Source organism: Mytilus edulis, chromosome 8, assembly GCF_963676685.1.
Source record: "Mytilus edulis chromosome 8, xbMytEdul2.2, whole genome shotgun sequence".
NCBI lineage: Eukaryota > Metazoa > Mollusca > Bivalvia > Mytilida > Mytilidae > Mytilus > Mytilus edulis.
In genome coordinates, this window is record NC_092351.1 from 14,017,469 (window position 1) to 14,035,801 (window position 18,333).

Below are 18,333 nucleotides of genomic sequence, written 5' to 3' on the forward strand. Positions count from 1 at the left end.
CACACGTACCTAATCTTTAAGAAAAATCGAATTTTTACAGAAACGTGTTCACTATGCACTTGCACTGCACTATTATTAGAATAGTAGAATAGAATGATATAGAAATGGATGAAAATTATATATACATGTAACTGTAACTTATAACAACAAACCAGTGTATACTGATTTGTATCACTGCAATATAATAGTTATTACCGTGCGGTTGAATTTTCTGTCATTTATTCATCATCCACGCACGAACTTGTCTCAGAAAAAAATGTATTTGTGAACATTAACCTCAGTTTCAGGTATAGAGATTTGATCTTTTTCTGTGTCATGTGCTTTTTGACCATCCACAAGAACTTCGGTCATCCCATGTTCAGTACTTCAACACTTTTTTTTGTTATCGCAATTGCCATCTTTGGGCCTCTACCGTTTGAATTCCATTGTTTGTCGTCCTTGGTTATCAATATCCACCGTATTTTATTTCATTCATAACAACCACCATTATTTACCTTGGTCTATGAATGCTCAACCAAACCCTGCTCATTCCTTTTTCCAAACCGATTTGACTGCATTTTTATAGTATTAAAGCACAATGTTCTTTTCAAAATTACCGGTTGTTAATATTGAAAAATAATCACCGCATGCACAAATATACAGTTAAGAAGTATTTTGTCGATTATTTTTGTATACATCAAATCGATAAAAAAAAAAAAAAGGATATAGAAAATAATAATATACCTCCGACCCCACCCCTTCCCTTTTCCCCCCTCATAAGCACACCTTTTTGTTATCTTGTTTTATGTAGTATAGATTGAATTTGTTGTGTGTATTACAAGAAAAAATAAAACGAAATGTCTGTAATCAGTTGTCAAATACAAATGTCCAAACACATCAAACGAATGGATAACAAAATGTCATATTCCTAACTTGGTACAGGAATTTTCTTATGTAGAAAATGATGTATTTAACCTGGTTATAAAGCTAGCCAAACCTCTCACTAGTATGACAGTCGCACAAATTTCATTATATTGGCAACGATATTTGAACAAAACAAACAGGCATACTAGGTCATGATCAACATGTCAAAAATTAGGGATACAACAGTCAACATTGTGTTATAATATAAAAACAATAAAAAAAACAAATGTGTAACAAAGAAACACAGCAAGGCGATGAGTATTTGTATTCCGTCTCGCCTTGTCTAAGACAATGTTCACTAGATATTTAAGACGACTGAAAAGTTGATTTGTGAACCAAAAATTGATAAAATGAAATCCTTACTTAAAGCATGGACAAAAAGAAAACTTTCTATAATTGGAAAAATATTGATTATGAAATCTTTCATACTACCAAAATTTACTTTTTTGGCTACTTCGTGTATTGTTCGAAACAAATACATTAATTTTGAATGCTATTGTTTTAAATATATTTGGGAATTTAAAAATGACAAAGTAAAAGAAATACGCTTATTGGCGATTATCAAAAAGGAAGGGGGTAAAAATGGTTGAATTTGAAAGCTACTTTACAGCACTGAAAGCATCAGTGGTTTCCAAACTAACATAACCCACTCTGCCGAACTGGAAGGTTATTCCTTCCGAATATTCCAACATTCTGGGTAAAAATTATCTTGTCTTTAACATGAATTGTGATAACGTAAAATCACTAAAAGAATTTGAAAAATTACCAGACTTATATTTGCAAGTAATTTCAAGTTGGGTGAAAACAGGGGGAGGTTTAACAAAATGTAAAGATCATTTTTCAAACATAACTGATTATTTGGGGGAATAGACATATTAAACATTGCAACAAACGTGTGTTCTTTCATAACTGGATAGCAAGTGGATTGATATATATATATGTATGTTAGCGGCAATAAGTGAAATTAGGCATTAAGCTTAAATCCTAGACAATAAGCTAACGCATAGGCAGTAAGTCTATTGCCTAAATGATGTTAGGCATTAGTCTTAAATCCTAGGATTTAAGCTTAAATCCTGAAAAATGTGTGCAGGCATTAAGCTTAAAGCTTTTAGATTAAAGGGTAATAAATAATTTGATATTATTATTGTACATTGTAAACTCTTTGAAACAAAACATAAGTAAAAAAATATAACTACGTTTTATATTAGAATTGAACAAACTAACTGTAAATAGTTAAAATTAAATATGTAATCGGTAAAATCAGTATATGCTTTGAGGGAGCTGAATTTGAAAATATATAAAAATATAAAACAACACGTTTATTAATTTATTGCGTCCGAAGCGCTTTTCTGGATGTACCTTCATCAGGAACGCTCAAAGCCAAACATGTGAAATCCGAAGATGTATAAGTGTCATGGTTTCATACTTAAAAGTTAAAAGGCAAATCTCGTGCATTTTTCACATAAATACTGAATACTTCAACTATTTTATTGTATTACTGCAATTAACATACGTTTGAATATGAGCAGAAGAAAAAACTCTTATTTTACCAATGAAACACGTATATACTACAGGGCCCAGTTTCATCCTGAAGGTAAATAAAGAAGATGTGATTTGAACGCCAATGACAAAACTGTCCACAACAGACCGGAAATAAAATCATTAATGAAATATGTTATTTATATTTAAACGCAACATTTTTATAATTCAAAAATATGAAAACTTGATAGAAATTTGTGTTAAAATCACTCTGTTATAATAAAAAATCAAATTTACTTATTCAATAAAAAAAATTAGATTGGTGTGAGCAAAAAATCAAATCTTAATTTTGTCTACTTTTGACCAATTTAAACCAGCTCTCAACATTTTTTAATTGGATACAATCACTTTTTTAAAATCTTTTTATTATTTTAAAATACCACAAAAAGATCAAAAAAAGTATGAGTTAATTCTGTTTTGTAACTGTTAAAAGTACTAAACATGAAAAATAAACTTACTTAATTTGAAGATCTGTCAAACGAATGTATATGTATATATGTAATATTAGAAATAATTAAGAAACGACTTTATATCAAGAATAAATCACCAAATATGCATAAATTCGAGAGTTTTACTTCTTGCCTAAAATCATGTTCGGTAATAGGATGAATAATCATCATCAGATTTCAGGAAATAAGCTTAATGCCTGAAAATTTCAGGCAATAACTTAATGCCTAGGCGTTAGCTTATTGCCTAGGATTTAAGCTTAATGCCTAATTTTACTTATGGCCGCTAACATATATATATCAATGAAATACTGGATTGTGAGGGTGAGTTACCAAAATTTTCATTTAAGAAAAATTAAGCAATAAGTCTAATTGGATTACAGAGTTTGAGATATTCAAATCTTCCATCAAGAAGGAATGGCAGCAAGTTCTGATTGAAGAAAACTCTATAAAAAGTCAAATAAATACGTAAGGACAATTTGAGATGGGGAAATAAACAAATAAATTCAAAAGATATCTATAATAAAATGTTAAATAATAGTCTAGTAAATCAAAAAGTAAAATCACAAAAATACTTAACTCCGAGGAAAATTCAAAACGGAAAGTCCCTAATCAAATGGCAAAATCAAATGACAAAACACATCAAACGGATGGACAACAACTGTCATATTCCTGACTTGGTACAGACATTTTCAAATGTAAGAAATGGTGGATTGAACCTGGTTGAATACCACTAAACCTCTCACTTGTATGACAGTTACATCAAATTCCATTATATTTTCATCGATTCGTGAACAAATCAGACATAATAAAAAGGTAAAATAGTCAAAATAGTGGTACAGCAGTCATTACTTTGTCACAATCTTAAAACAAACAAATATTTAACAACAAAGCACAAAAAGCATCTATCACTTTAAAAACCACATGCATTACTTCGCGTGCTTGACGTCATAAAATGTAGACGAGACATAAGAAGAAATAAAAGATAATGCCGTTCAAAGTTTTTTTCAAAAAAATTATAATTTCACATGGGGAATGGTGGTATACATGGTTAAAAATCAAAAGTATGTTAGAGTTAATTTCAGAAACAGACCGAGATTTAAAATTATCCAGAAGTTCTTTAGAATTTTTAAGAATCCACATATTGTAAATACACACAGCCAATTGGTATCAATATTTGGAACATATATTTAAAGTTAGATATCAAGCCACCATATGTCATTCGTAAACGATTTTATATTTAAATTATTCAGAGATAACAAGATGAAAATGTTTAGATGGAAACTGCTAAAGTATATCATTCCAACAAAGCAGTTGTTATTTAAATGGAACATTTCGAATAACAGTAAATGTGATTCTTGTTAAACAGAAGTGGAAGATTACTAACATTTCTTTATTACAGGTTATTTTTTTAAAGATTTTTGAGATAAAGTGTAACAATTTCTTACACAAATCAATTTTAAAAATAAAATATCAGTTAAACATATAGTATTTGGATACAAAATATCAGATCAGGGATATCATGGTGTTAACTTTTTTTTGACAGTTTTAGTTTTTTTTTCCATTTTTAAGTCATGCTATGTTTCAGAGCAAAAATTGAAATACTAAGATGTGTATGTATTGTTAATAAAGGAATTAAGAAGGGTTATGAACGAAAGCAAAATAATTTTCTCAAAATGTATTTTTCGTAAATTTGAAGAAATTGATTTAATAGAATAATTGACATATATTGTCATAGTGTATGTAATATTTTTATTTTATTCTGAGTATGTTCCTGACAGCTCATAGGTTTCACAGGAGTACTGGAGCTTGGACAGTGAAGTATAGTCTAACAAGCAATCTTTAGAATAAAGAATATATTTGCTGTTAAAAACAATGAAAAAAAAAAATAATATTCAAGATGATTGGCTATGGAATCTTACTTTGCAGCATCCTGGAAACCAAACGCAGATCTTTGACATGTTTTAGCATTTCTAGGATATATCTGTACCCATTTAGAGACATTTGATTCGGTACTTGACAGCTGTTCATGTATCATTTATCAGGGGAAATATTTCAGCCTATATAATAAAAAAACCATGTTTTAACATAGAACCAAACCTTTGTTTGAGGGAGATAACACGATTGTGGATGCTGTTAATCTTATGTTCGGTACCATACAGACTCAGGGTAAGAAAAAAAAAACTGACATACACTATGGAAACTGCTTGAAAGTTGCATATCTGGAAAAGGTTTGTATAATATATGTTAAATGTGTTGAGGGCATAGTCATATTTCTTAATTACAACCCGAAGTTGTCTTTGTTCGATCATTAAATGTCTAGCTTAATCAAACCTTATGTAATAGATATGTTAACGAGACAACAAACCACCAGCCAAATTTCAGATTTATTTTTAACATAATGGCTCCATAAATAAACTCGCATTCATTTTTTTTCTTCTTAAATATATATATGTGGGTAAAGCGTTTAAACCCGCTGCAATTATTTGCACCTGTCCTGTGTCAGGAATCTGATGTTCAGTAGTTGTTGTTTATTGATGCTGTCTATGAGGGTTTCTCGTTTTTTTTGTATCTGGATTAGACCGTTGGTTTTCCCTTTTGAATAGTACTATACTAGTCATTTTGGTGCCCTTTAAAGGTTGCTGTTCGGTTTGAGCAAGGCTCGGTGTTAAAGACCGTACTTTTACCTATAATTATTTACTTTTATAAATTGTGACATTGTTGGAGAGTTGTTTCATTGGCATCTCATACCTCATATCTATATATAGTATTTGTAAAGAAACTATCATGCCTGAACTATTTAAGATCAATATGATGTTATGACTAGAGGCTATTTCATAGATGGGACAAATATTGAGATTGCTGAAAATTATGAATTATGAAATATTGCCAATATGACATTAATTTCAATGGTATGATTAATTTTATATTTGATCTTATTACATGCCAGTAGTATATATCGTTTTAGAAATATACACGACAGAAACACAAAAAAACAGACAACACATTGACAGCATCTTTACACCTGCATACAATTTTAGAGTGGTATTTAAGGAGGCTCGCGGGTACAAATATTTCAGCAAAAAATTGAACATTTGTTTTTTCATCAGAAATTTTATTTATTACACTATTTGTTATTGCTTTATGATATGGTAAAAAACAACTAAATAATCGATTCGGTTTGACCCCAGATGACTTTTTAAATGCTTATATCATTGAAAAAGCTCCAAATTATCTCCCTTTGGTGCAAATATGCCATTTTTTGGCATTAAAATTGAAATATCTTTTTAACTATTCGGTGACCTATTTTTTATTTTTGTTTTCAAATAAGCTGTTCATCGACTTAATAATAGAAAAATTTAAGCGATTTTAATAGCGTTTTCCGTAACTCGGACAACTGACATCGGATTGTCTCCTTTTCATTCGCTGATATTTGACAAAGTTTACTAAAATAAAGGCTGAGGATACAATGCACATACTGGTCTATTTACTGCTCCTGTTAATTGAATGTATTAGTTTGAAGTGTCCTTCCTTGCAACAGGTGGCAGAACTCATCTATTGTTTGCTAAAGAACAATCATAAATTTGCTTGTGGCTATGGAAGTAGCAGCCATGCTACTGGGTCTGTTGTTTCAACTGTTCGCTTGAAAAGGGTAGATGTCGTTAAAGTATCTGAGATAACTGGACAAGGACATAGGGGATTCTTGGAGATGATTGGAGTAGTTTTACTGGCTATAAATTAAACTGAACTATTTTGCACTTGTCTAAAAAATTAAACAAATAAAATTGAAAGTGTTTTCTTTCTTACTTGTAGTTTAATTTTAGTATAATAAAATCGCATGTGGACTAAGTATTTTTTTTTTGTTATTACCAATGACAAATAATACCAGCTTCTAGTCTCCAGTTCTCTTCACGTTATCCAGGGCGATCCCTTATAAAAATCATGCAGCATACACAGGAAAAATGAGCACCTCATGCGTGAGTATACAGTTCGGAAGTATTTTGTCGAATTTTAATTCGTAAACATCCAATACCAATAAACGATCCATCCTATAAAAAAAAGCACAGAAAGAAAAAAATATGTACAAAACGACATTTTAGAAACAAGAAAATGTGATTCCAATGATGGGATTTTCATTCAAGCCTTTCTAAAAAAATTTCTGTAGTTTGAATTAAAGGTGTTATTGGTATTACCAAACTGGCCCAAAAGACATCTAGAGGACAACACGCAGTCTCCAGCATTATAAATGTGTAAATATTCAATATGCAGAGCTCTAAATCATTGAAAAGTTGTGAATACATTTAAAAGAAACAATAGCAAAAATATCCAATTATAACCAATCTTCAAATAACTAAAACATTAAGACATGACTGTTGTGTTTGTGTTTATGTCTGTGTGGGTTTTTTTTTTTATTAAACATGAAAACTGTGGAAATTAATATTGGTTAAAACTTGCACGTGATTTACCGTGTTGAAAGGATATGTACCTATACGGTTATATGTTTGCGTACTAGTATTATAGAAGAGGAATATACTTTATGTAGGTGTTGAAATGCAGTTTGAATAATCTATTTAATAAGTTTAACAGATATGTACTCTCAACGACTAAACAAGATTATATGAATTTGTTTTAAAGGGTTTGATTAGAGTCATGACATTTGCTTTTTTCTTAATACTTGGTTTATTCTCTAAGTTTACTTCAAACATGAGGACATGCCAGGTTAAAGACAAACACACTTAAAAACGAATATTTAGAATTCTCCTTTTAGCTTTTGTGGTCAAATACATTGATTTTATATCTATTTTTTATCCCCTAAATGTCATTTTGTCAAAGAGAGCAAATATTGAAAATTATTTAGAGAGGTCAATTAAAGAAACAAAGAATTTATATTTGATTTTCAATCAATATTAGTTTTATGAACAAATATAATGTCATATTGGCATTTGCATATAAGTTATATTTAAATGATAAAATATTAATAATTTTCTTCGTATTTGATTTATAAAGTAAATAATATCTAGCAATTCAAAATGTGTTGTGTAACTGTATAACGTATGTTAACTTAGATGCCTTTCTTCAAATATTAATTACGACCATTAAGATGCTAGATCCAACTATTTTGACGTTTCAACTTTTCAACATTTGCGCATCTGTATAAAGACAACTTAAATGTACGAACAGTTTTTATTAATGGAGTAGTGCAGATACATTCCTGTAACTGGAATGTAAAAAAGAAGATGTGGTATGATTGCCAATGAGACAACTGTCCACAAGAGACCAAAATGACACAGACATTAACAACTATAGGTCACCGTACGGCCTTATAATTCTTTTTAAACAAAGCTGTAAAGCAAAACAAGTAAATGATGTTCTATCAATGAAAAATGGCATGCCAAACCACCTAATTTAAGACAATGTTAAAAAATGTATTAACCTGAAGTCTTATGAAGAAATTTCTGACATTATCCTCCTTAAAAAAGAAACCAACAGCCCAATAACAGTTGAAACAACGCCAAGACAGATCATTGTTTTTCTTAAATAGAAAAATGTAACTAGTAATTAAAAATAAATTAGAAATATTTGTATTAAACATGAATCTCTGGACAATGTAAATTGTTAGGTACATGTAATCACTAATAACCCTATATATTAGAGGCAACAGTAGTTTACCAATATTCAATGATATATATTAGTCAAATGAATCTGTGTCTACAATTTCAATTTTTAGAGAGCAGTACTTTTTAATGAGAAGTTGACCTTAGATTTTAGAGAAGATCTTTATAATTTTTAGGAATTCACATCTTATTTCCAACACTGGTTATATACCACTGAATATACCAATTCACAATATTTTTGAATGTCATCTTGTACTATCAAGAGAATGGTATGCATTATAAAGATGTTTGATCGAACATCTAGATGACCTGTGCAGCAATACATATCTTTCTTTATAAGGATTTTTGTGAAGTTTATGTATCTAGTAAAAAGACGGAAGGTTTTCAAAGTCATTATAATACCGAATAAGGGCGATAAAATTGGATTTGAAATTTCCTTAAATCTTCTATTTGTAAAGGTGTAATACCACCAAATCATGGTTCGTCACATCCGGTTGAAAGTAGGCCTAAAAAATATTCCCTTGAATTTGACAGTTGCAGGTAATTAATCCTACATTTTATTGCAGTAAAAACATTTCTGTGTTATAAACATATGTCTTGGGCATTTCAAAACACCATTATTTTTTATTTTGGATTTCTATAGAAAATTTTGTAATCTTGAGGTTCCATGGTGACTAAACCTTGTACACAGATAAATTAAGGGGAGGAATTTGATTGGTTAACTTCCAATGATGGTTGTTTTCTTATATGCAATGACTTGTTATGTGACATTTTTTCTGTAGTACTGGACAAGATAAAACTTTACTAATGCCAAGTATTTCTTTATTTGAAACAAAGATAAGTTCTGCACATTTCTTTGAAAAGTGCAAACTTAACAAAGACTAATAGGGGAAAATCAATGGTGGTATTACACCTAAAAGATGAAGATGTATTTGTTGCTGCACAATTTGCAGTGAATTCCATTGATTTTTGCACCAAGAACTGTAATGATCTTCAACATCTACTTATTTGGACTTTTTAACTTTTTTTTAATCGAGCGTCACTGATCAAACGAAACGCACGTCTAGCGCAAAATACAAAATTTCAATCCTGATATCTATAATGAGTTTATTGCATGTGGTATGTTCTGTTGAACGAACAACAATTTTTTGTGAAGACATTAACTTTGGCCTACTTGAAGGGAATGACCATCCGTGTTTCTGTTCTATATCCATCAGGGTAAAATATTTCTTACATATACTCTCGTGGTTAATGATTCTGGATGCAATTGGTTCGGTGTAGGTATATCACATGACAGGTGTTAGTATCTGTTAATTACACCTTATGTAAGAATCCTGAGTTTTGATTGGTTGATAGTCAGTGTATTTTTCAACAATTTACTTTTATCAAATGAATATCGTTTATTTTGTAATGCCGCCGGAGTATTTGCAAAAAGGATATGCCTTTTTTACCCTCTGTGCCGTGGTATTTGCCAAAAAATACTCTATCCGACTGGACGCTTGTAACGTCACGATCATCAATGCGTTTTTGAACATTAACCCTCGGTGTAATTAAACAGATATAGGATGTTCTTGGGGGGTATTTGCGAAAAATACCAGTCTTGAGAATGAATTTCCCTCGACTTACGGCTCGCGCAATTTAACATTCTCTCGACTGGTATTTTTCGCAAATACCCCTCCTGAACATGATATATCTGTTTATAAAGCTTTCGGGTTTCTTTTTGTGCAGATTTTCGGGGGGAAATAATGTACAATTGGTAGCATTCAAATCATTGTCTAATTCAACTTACAAAACATACATTTTTATCGTTAGAAGGAGTTGTCAACGAGTTTGATTCTTTGGTCTGTACTAACATGATCTAAACGAGTTTGATTCTTTGGTCTGTACTAACATGATCTAAACGAGTTTGATTCTTTGGTCTGTACTAACATGATCTAAACGAGTTTGATTCTTTGGTCTGTACTAACATGATCTAAACGAGTTTGATTCTTTGGTCTGTACTAACATGATCTAAACGAGTTTGATTCTTTGGTCTGTACTAACATGATATAGGTTGAATCTTCTTTGGTCTGTACTAACATGATCTAAACGAGTTTGATTCTTTGGTCTGTACTAACATGATCTAGGTTGAATCTTCTCTGGTCTGTACTAACATGATTTAGGTTGAATCTTCTTTGGTCTGTACTAACATGATTTAAACCAATAACAGAAAAACTTTGGACCACTTGAAAAAGTGAAATGGCTATGAAGCAAAATATTAAAAGTAACCAGGAATTCGGTCAGTACTTCGAGGGTTATATAAACCGTTAAAGACTTTTTTGAACTCCTTCACTAAATTAGTTTGTTTATCTTATAAAATAGTAGGAGGAGAAACGCAAACACTCGATTTTACAATGTAAACATTTTTTTAATTGAGATACAACGTCGTATGTTGAAGTTAAAACGTAAATGCAACTGCATATACATACGTGTTAATAACGACAATGAAAATGAAATGTGTTTAAAGAAATCTTCTGTGCATTTGGTCTTTCATGTTTTAAGTAATCCTTATCATAAACGGTACATTTCACTATTCATTTTCAGAAGATGTATCTGTTCTTGGCCGGAGAGCAAAGTGTTTCTGTAGTGCATTTATATAAGACAATAAATGCCATTTTAAAAATTGCACCTGATTTTGAATTAAGATTTGACAGTACAGTGTTCTACTAATACGAACTGGTTTATATAGATTGGAGATTCAGTCGATGAAACCTTACTATAAAAGTGATATTAACATCAAACTCGTTATAGCTTTATCATCATCTCTCTAATGGTTCGCTTCGTCAATTGTCTTCCTGTGGTTTGTTGTTTGCTTTCGGTAATATCACACTGGAAAATGTAAATTTAGGTTGAAGAAAATAAAAAGAGAAAGAAAGGGATATGGTTTACTCAATTGTGACAATAAAATATGAGACAAAATACTCAAAAAAAGTTCAAGTGTCAACATACAATAAACTAAATTTAGGTAACAGTAGTATACCGGTGTTCAACAATCCTTCAGAAAAGACAATCGTCTATATGATATTCCCCTTTTAAGTTGTTCCTAGTCTAAAGGGTTGTAAACCGTTTTAACAAAGACTACCAAAGATATAACCATCAACACAGAATTCCCTGAATGACCAAATCAAACACAGTAAGATATAACTGATGGCAACCTCAACAAGGTTTCTGGTTTGTCATCTGATATATAAAACAAACTTTTAAAAGATACAAGGCTTATAATTGTGTGCGCCTGGTGGCTCATTTACACTACGAAAGACTGGTTAGTGATGTTTTAATCAAACCAGTAAATTTGTCAAATACAGCCGTAGTAATATATTCGTACGGTATAAAATCTTTAGTGTCTTTACGTACAAATTAAAGATTTGTTAACAGTTAAAAATACTATTATCATGAGTCCATTCAACCTATATCTTGTACTGGTTTGTAGATTTCTATTTTAGACTTCATTTCCTAAATTAGCAAAGGTTATCTTGTTAACACTAAGCAAAGCATTTGGTAAGTTTTAATTATAGTGGATACCTTACTTAATAACCATATACATGTACATGTATTAACATGTTCACGTCGCACCTCTAACTCACACACTTGTAAAAATGTTCTTTTTGACGTTTGCAGTGACCCGTGCGGCATGTTATACAAACAACCTGTTTTGTACTATTTTTGCAATTTAAAATGATGTGTCCTCACGAATTATTTTCATTCCAGTGGTTTTTCATCGTAAATTTCCCTTATATGACGTAAAACAATTAATTTCAGTCTCAGGATTATAACCTATGACTAACAAAGCTACATGTAAAACATTGTCATGATAAATCATATGCACACTATCAACACATGGATGGTGCCAGTCGAGAAAGTGATTAAGTGGCACACTATCAACACATGGATGGTGGCAGTCGAGAAAGTGATTAAGTGGAACACTATCAACACATGGATGGTGGCAGCCGAGCAAGTGTATAAGTGGCACACTATCAACACATGGATGGTGGCAGCCGAGCAAGTGGATAAGTGACACTCTATCAACACATGGATGGTGGCAGTCGAGAAAGTGATTAAGTGGCACACTATCAACACATAGATGGTGGCAGTCGAGAAAGTGATTAAGTGGCACACTATCAACTCATGGATGGTAGCAGTCGAGAAAGTGATTAAGTGGCACACTATCAACACATGGATGGTGGCAGTCGAGCAAGTGGATAAGTGGCACACTATCAACACATGGATGGTTGCAACCGAGCAAGTGGATAAGTGGCACACTATCAAGACATGGATGGGGGCAGTCGAGAAAGTGATTAAGTGGCACACTATCAACACATGGATGGTGGCAGTCGAGAAAGTGATTAAGTGGCACACTATCTACACATAGATGGTGGCATCCGAGCAAGTGGATAAGTGGCACACTATCAACACATGGATGGTGGCAGTCGAGAAATTGATTAAGTGACACACTATCAAGACATAGATGGTGGCAGTCGAGAAAGTGATTAAGTGGCACACTATTAACACATGGATGGGGGCATCCGAGAAAGTGTTTATTGGCAACCTATCAATACTTGGATAGTGGCAGCCGAGAAATTGATAAAGTGAAATTTCCTTCTATAGTGCTGGGCTATAGAGCATTCGTTTCAATCCAGATTCAATTTAAGTCATTTTTCAGTGGCCTTTTAAATTTCACGCCTTTCATCCCGGTAGGAAGCAACTAACAGTCAATCGGTCATATGGCGCAGTAGCTTATCGATAAAATCGGTGACTTGGAATTCCAATATACGCATATAACTCAAATGAATTTTGTTTAGTTTCTTTTGTAACATCTTCTGACATCAGACTCAGACTTCTCTTGAACTGCATGTTAATGTGCGTGTTGTTATGCATTTACGTTTCTACATTGACCAGAGGTATAGGGGGAGGGTTGAGATCTCATAAACATGTTTAACTTTTCCGCATTTTTGCGCCTGTCCCAAGTCAGGAACTTCTGGCCTTTGTTAGTCTTGTATTATTTTTAACTTTAGTTTCTTGTGAATAATTTGAAGTTTAGTATGGCGTTCATTATCACTGAAATGATATATATATTTATTTAGGGGCCAGCTGAAGGAAGCCTCCAGGTGCGGGACTTTCTCGCTGCATTGAAGACCTATTGGCGACCTCCTGATGTTGTCTGTTATATGGTCGGGTTGTTGACTCTTTGACACATCCCCAATTTCCATTCTCAATTTTATTTGAAGTGTTTTGGACTACTCGTCGTGAATGATGACAAATGCTAAAACAAATCTATTTTTGTAGCTACATCTTCATGCAAAAACTCAAAGAGTGAAAATATTTCATATGATTATTTATGTGAGAGATGTGATTTTATTAGTTAACTAAGTCCTGTAGATGACTGTAAAACCACATATATGTAATTAGTCTGAAACATATAAAGACTGATGATTTTGTACTTAAAGTGCCAGTAAATAATACCAGACCAATTTGTTCAATAGACGTTTTTGTACATTATAAAATACCGTGTCATGTATGACCAGTTTAGGAAAAGCAAATAAATAACATATTATATTGGTCAAATATTTTGGATATCACTTTCAACTCAATCCACCCCCTGGACTAACTTTTAAATTAATGTTTACAAAGTACTATGGATATTACCAAATATAAAGGTAGTTTGAGGTCAGTTGATGTATTTCTTTTTGCGTAAAAAGGAAAAAGATTAGCCCTTGTGGTTTATTTTGGCGCCAAATATAATGCCACAAATATAAAAATATGTTTTTTTTATACTTAGACCTATTATTTATCAATTATCCAGATAACAATCTCAGTGTCAGGTTTTGTCAATACTAATTCTGTAACAAGTTGTTTTAGTATTAAGTCATAGTTTTGATATCACATGTTCATTTAATATCTTTATATATAAGTTTCGAATTTCGATTTGATTAATTTTAATAGATTTTAATGTAAAGATTGAAGGGCGTGTACACGGATTAAATGTTTAAATTCTGTTGAATATCTATTTTTGATATACAATATTTTCACACGCCACTTTAAAAACATGTTAAGACAGAAGATAACAAAAAGAATAAGGTTTTATCTTCATCAATTTAGTGAAAGCAACCGCGTACCAGACTTAAACTTAGAAAAATTAAAACACAATAAAAAAGCGAAAAAAGCAAAAAAAAAAAAAGCAAATCAAATGACATTACCGTAAACAGATATACTAAAAACGATAAACTTTCAATAATTTCGAAAATCGAAAAAGAAATGTCTTCGTGAAATGAACTCTGTCCTGTCTTGAATGTAGACATTGAAGGTCAATAAAACTATACACAAAGAACAAAGGCTATGTTTAGTTATGGTGATCACGCTGTCCTATGCACAAAATATTCATGACTATTTCAGGAATATGTTCTTTTTATAGATACATGTATTCACAGATACTTTAATATATGCAATTTAAAAACAAGAAAGTGTTTTACTTTTAAGTCGGTTTCAAATCCAATACGTTATCATGCATCTATGAGAGATATCCATTCATCCGTTTAGATAGCAACTCGTTTGCACATTTGGTTTACACTAGTGTTCAAAATGTCTAGTATCATTTATGCCAATTTTTAAGTGTACAGTTACTCCAATCTGGGATAATACTAGTGCTGTCGGAACGAGAATTTCCAAATTAAGTGAAAAAATAATCGTACTTGCTCTCATTAATTGAAAGGTTTTGAAGCTTGGGCAATTTTTGCAAAAGTCTAATAAAAACTGCTTTATATAATAGTATTTACATTTCAACATGATCCCTCCACTTCGTTTTCTCAATTCTGTAGTTATTTTAACCACAAAACACGTCAAACCTAAATGTGGACTATATATAACAGGTCTTATCAGTATCGTTGTTTAGAATTTTGAGTTTTATCAAAGTGTCCTCAAATACCTCGTAAATTTTTTGAATAAAATATGAATATCAATGAAATCTGAAGCCTGTCAGGTTTGTATACATTTATAAAAACGTATCAAACCCAACAATACTTTGGATGATATGACTATCAGTGTTCTTGAAGGTCGACATTTTGCATTAATATTTAAACCTTTTATATATTTACACATAAGTTATTATGATAGATTAATTTGATGTGATAGAATTATATCTCTCGGTGCATCTTGTGCATAGGACGATGTATGAGGCGTGATCACTATAACTAAACATACCCTTTGTTCTGTTATAGAATGAACTCATTCTGTGTGTATGGTTTTGCAGTTATTGACCTTCAAGTGTATGCTTCTATTGGTATTTATAACGTTGTTCTTAATTCTCAACCATTTACTTCCAGAACAATTGATTAATTGTCGATAAGGACACCTTCAAAAATCAACAAAGTTATTTGCATTTAATAAGTATAGTGGAAGGGAAAATAATAACTACTAAATATAAATATGTATATTTTTTCTTATGTAAACTAATTCAGAGCTCATTTCTAATCAAAATAAGTAACAGATTGAATATTAACTTTATATAAGTGTTAAAACACTTCAGCCCCAGTTATAGCTCGAGATGGCTTTGTAAGTAAATCCTACTGTGCCATGCATTTTGACTTAGAAATGTCTCTACCAAAAGTGTCTACCGAGGTTAAGAAGTATGCTTTTCTTCCATCCGACTGTAAAACCCTTTGTTAGTGCGGACCGGGCCTTCCTATGGCTGTGAGGTATAAATTACATATTCAGCCACTTCCGGTTTGAAAGGGAAAGTTAAAACCCATGTCTCGTCCTACATGTTAGGTGTAGATATTGACATGCTCTTAAAATGTCCATATGACTTTAGAGCATCTTGAGGAGTCCTTATATGGGGCCTGCTCCAAGGCCAAACGTCTGCCCCTATTTAACATACCCCCATTTTCCAGTGGAAGTCCAAAAGTCCCAATTCCTTCCTATCTTGAAACATGTACCTAAATACATAGATAAATGCATTTATTGTAATCTATTTCTCGTCCTAAAAATGTGTGAAATATTTGCCTTGGTAATTAAGCAAGCGACACTCAATTAATCAAAGTTGGTTTTAACATTAAATGTCCTACATGTGAAAAATCGTTGTGAAGTTTGTCGAAAAATCACATATGGAAATAGTTGACTGAAGAAGGAGCGATAAAAGAGCCAAGTTTAGTTTTGATAATTGAATATAGAGAAAAACTATAAATAATCTTTTATTCGAAACAAATTACAATGAACATTTCTTAGAAATCATTGAAGTTATGTAAATTTATTTCAACCGAACATTTGAAAAGATCTCCAAATATATATATTGTGAAGAAATTTAAAAAAGAAGTCATGAATGTAATGGTATACACGTATGGTTTATAACGAGATGATAAATACTACCAGACAGAAAGGAACCGCTTCAAGTTTTTAATATAACGATTTTTGTCTTCTTTCTTTTTTATGTTTGTTATTGTTTTGTTTCTGTCACTTTAATTGCATAATCTTTTATACATTCCAGCTAAATTTGCATTGTGTATATATGAGGAGCCGTACACATCTCTTGTCGCTGTATATATAAAATATGAAAACGTACAACAGCTTTTTACCTGTCCAGTTAGTGCGTTTACAATTTATCAAGATGCTTGACTTTTTTAAGAAATAAATTTGTTACTTTTTGCGGAAATCTGTTTAAAATTAATACGATATTTCAAAGTTTGCGCTTCGTATCACAATCGATTTCTTTGATTGGTGGTTTCTGCTTACAAAGAAGCTCATGGACTAAGATTTTATTTTAATTTCAGTCGTAGATTAAGTACGTTAACACGTACGGCTATGTTCCATATTATGTTGAAGCCCAATCCTTAACTCATTTTCTGGTTGATGTTTGATTACAAAATGCAGACAGTCGATGGCACCTTATTATTAGGAATTTGAGTTTTTTTGTAGACGAAACGCGCGTCTGGCATAAATACCAAATTTAAGCCTGGTATCTATGATGAGTTTATTTATTATAAGTTGGCTTGTTTCGTTCCAGAACACCTTCGCCCTGGTTTTTTTTAAAGTATCTGTTCCCATGAAATTATCTTGTAAGATGAAAGATGTTACATGTCTTGCTTATTCATCTACCTGTTCAATTTAAATGTACATGTAACATACATGTAATAATGAAACCAAATGCCACCAATGGGTCTACAACGCAACGAGAACAGAATGCATTTAAATGGAAGGATTGTCCTAAGCCCTTCATAGGACAACTTTGATAAACAGGCCAACATGTATCATTGAATGGCATATGACCATTTTATTATACTTTCGAAAGTAACCCCTCTTGGTACTGAACAATAATGCTTATAGTCAACTGTGTAGTGTTTGTCATTTGCATTTTTCTTTTTCTTTTTTTGTATTGTCATTTGTATAGTCTGTCCTTGGGGTCTTCTTTTTTTCTTTTTATAAATAAAGCTATGAGTAATATATTGTCTTTTAATTAGTATGATAGTCCCGAATGCGCATGCACAATTGGTTTGAGTTTACAACTGATTGTATAAAACTGCATGCATGAAGACATTTTAAAGTCACTGATGGAGAATGTAGGGACGAGGAATGCCTGTTCAAATTACTTTTGAAGAAATTACATAACATATATCATTTCTTTATTCAAAATGACTTTTAACATGTGAAATTATTATATTAAATCATTCTTCTTATCCGTTTGCCCTTCTGTGGCATATATACATGATGATATTGCACATTTTCTTTACATCTTTTGATTTCATTTGCACCTGAATTACAATCATGAATAATTCCAAACTAGTCTTTTGAAAAAAGTTAATAGA

The 18,333-nt window shown here is 31.6% G+C and overlaps 1 pseudogene; it reads left to right on the forward strand.

Moving 5' to 3' along the window:
• Positions 1-1,983: 1,983 nt before the first annotated feature.
• On the forward strand, positions 1,984-6,635 carry LOC139483955 (uncharacterized; annotated as a pseudogene).
• The last annotated feature ends 11,698 nt before the right edge of the window (positions 6,636-18,333 follow it).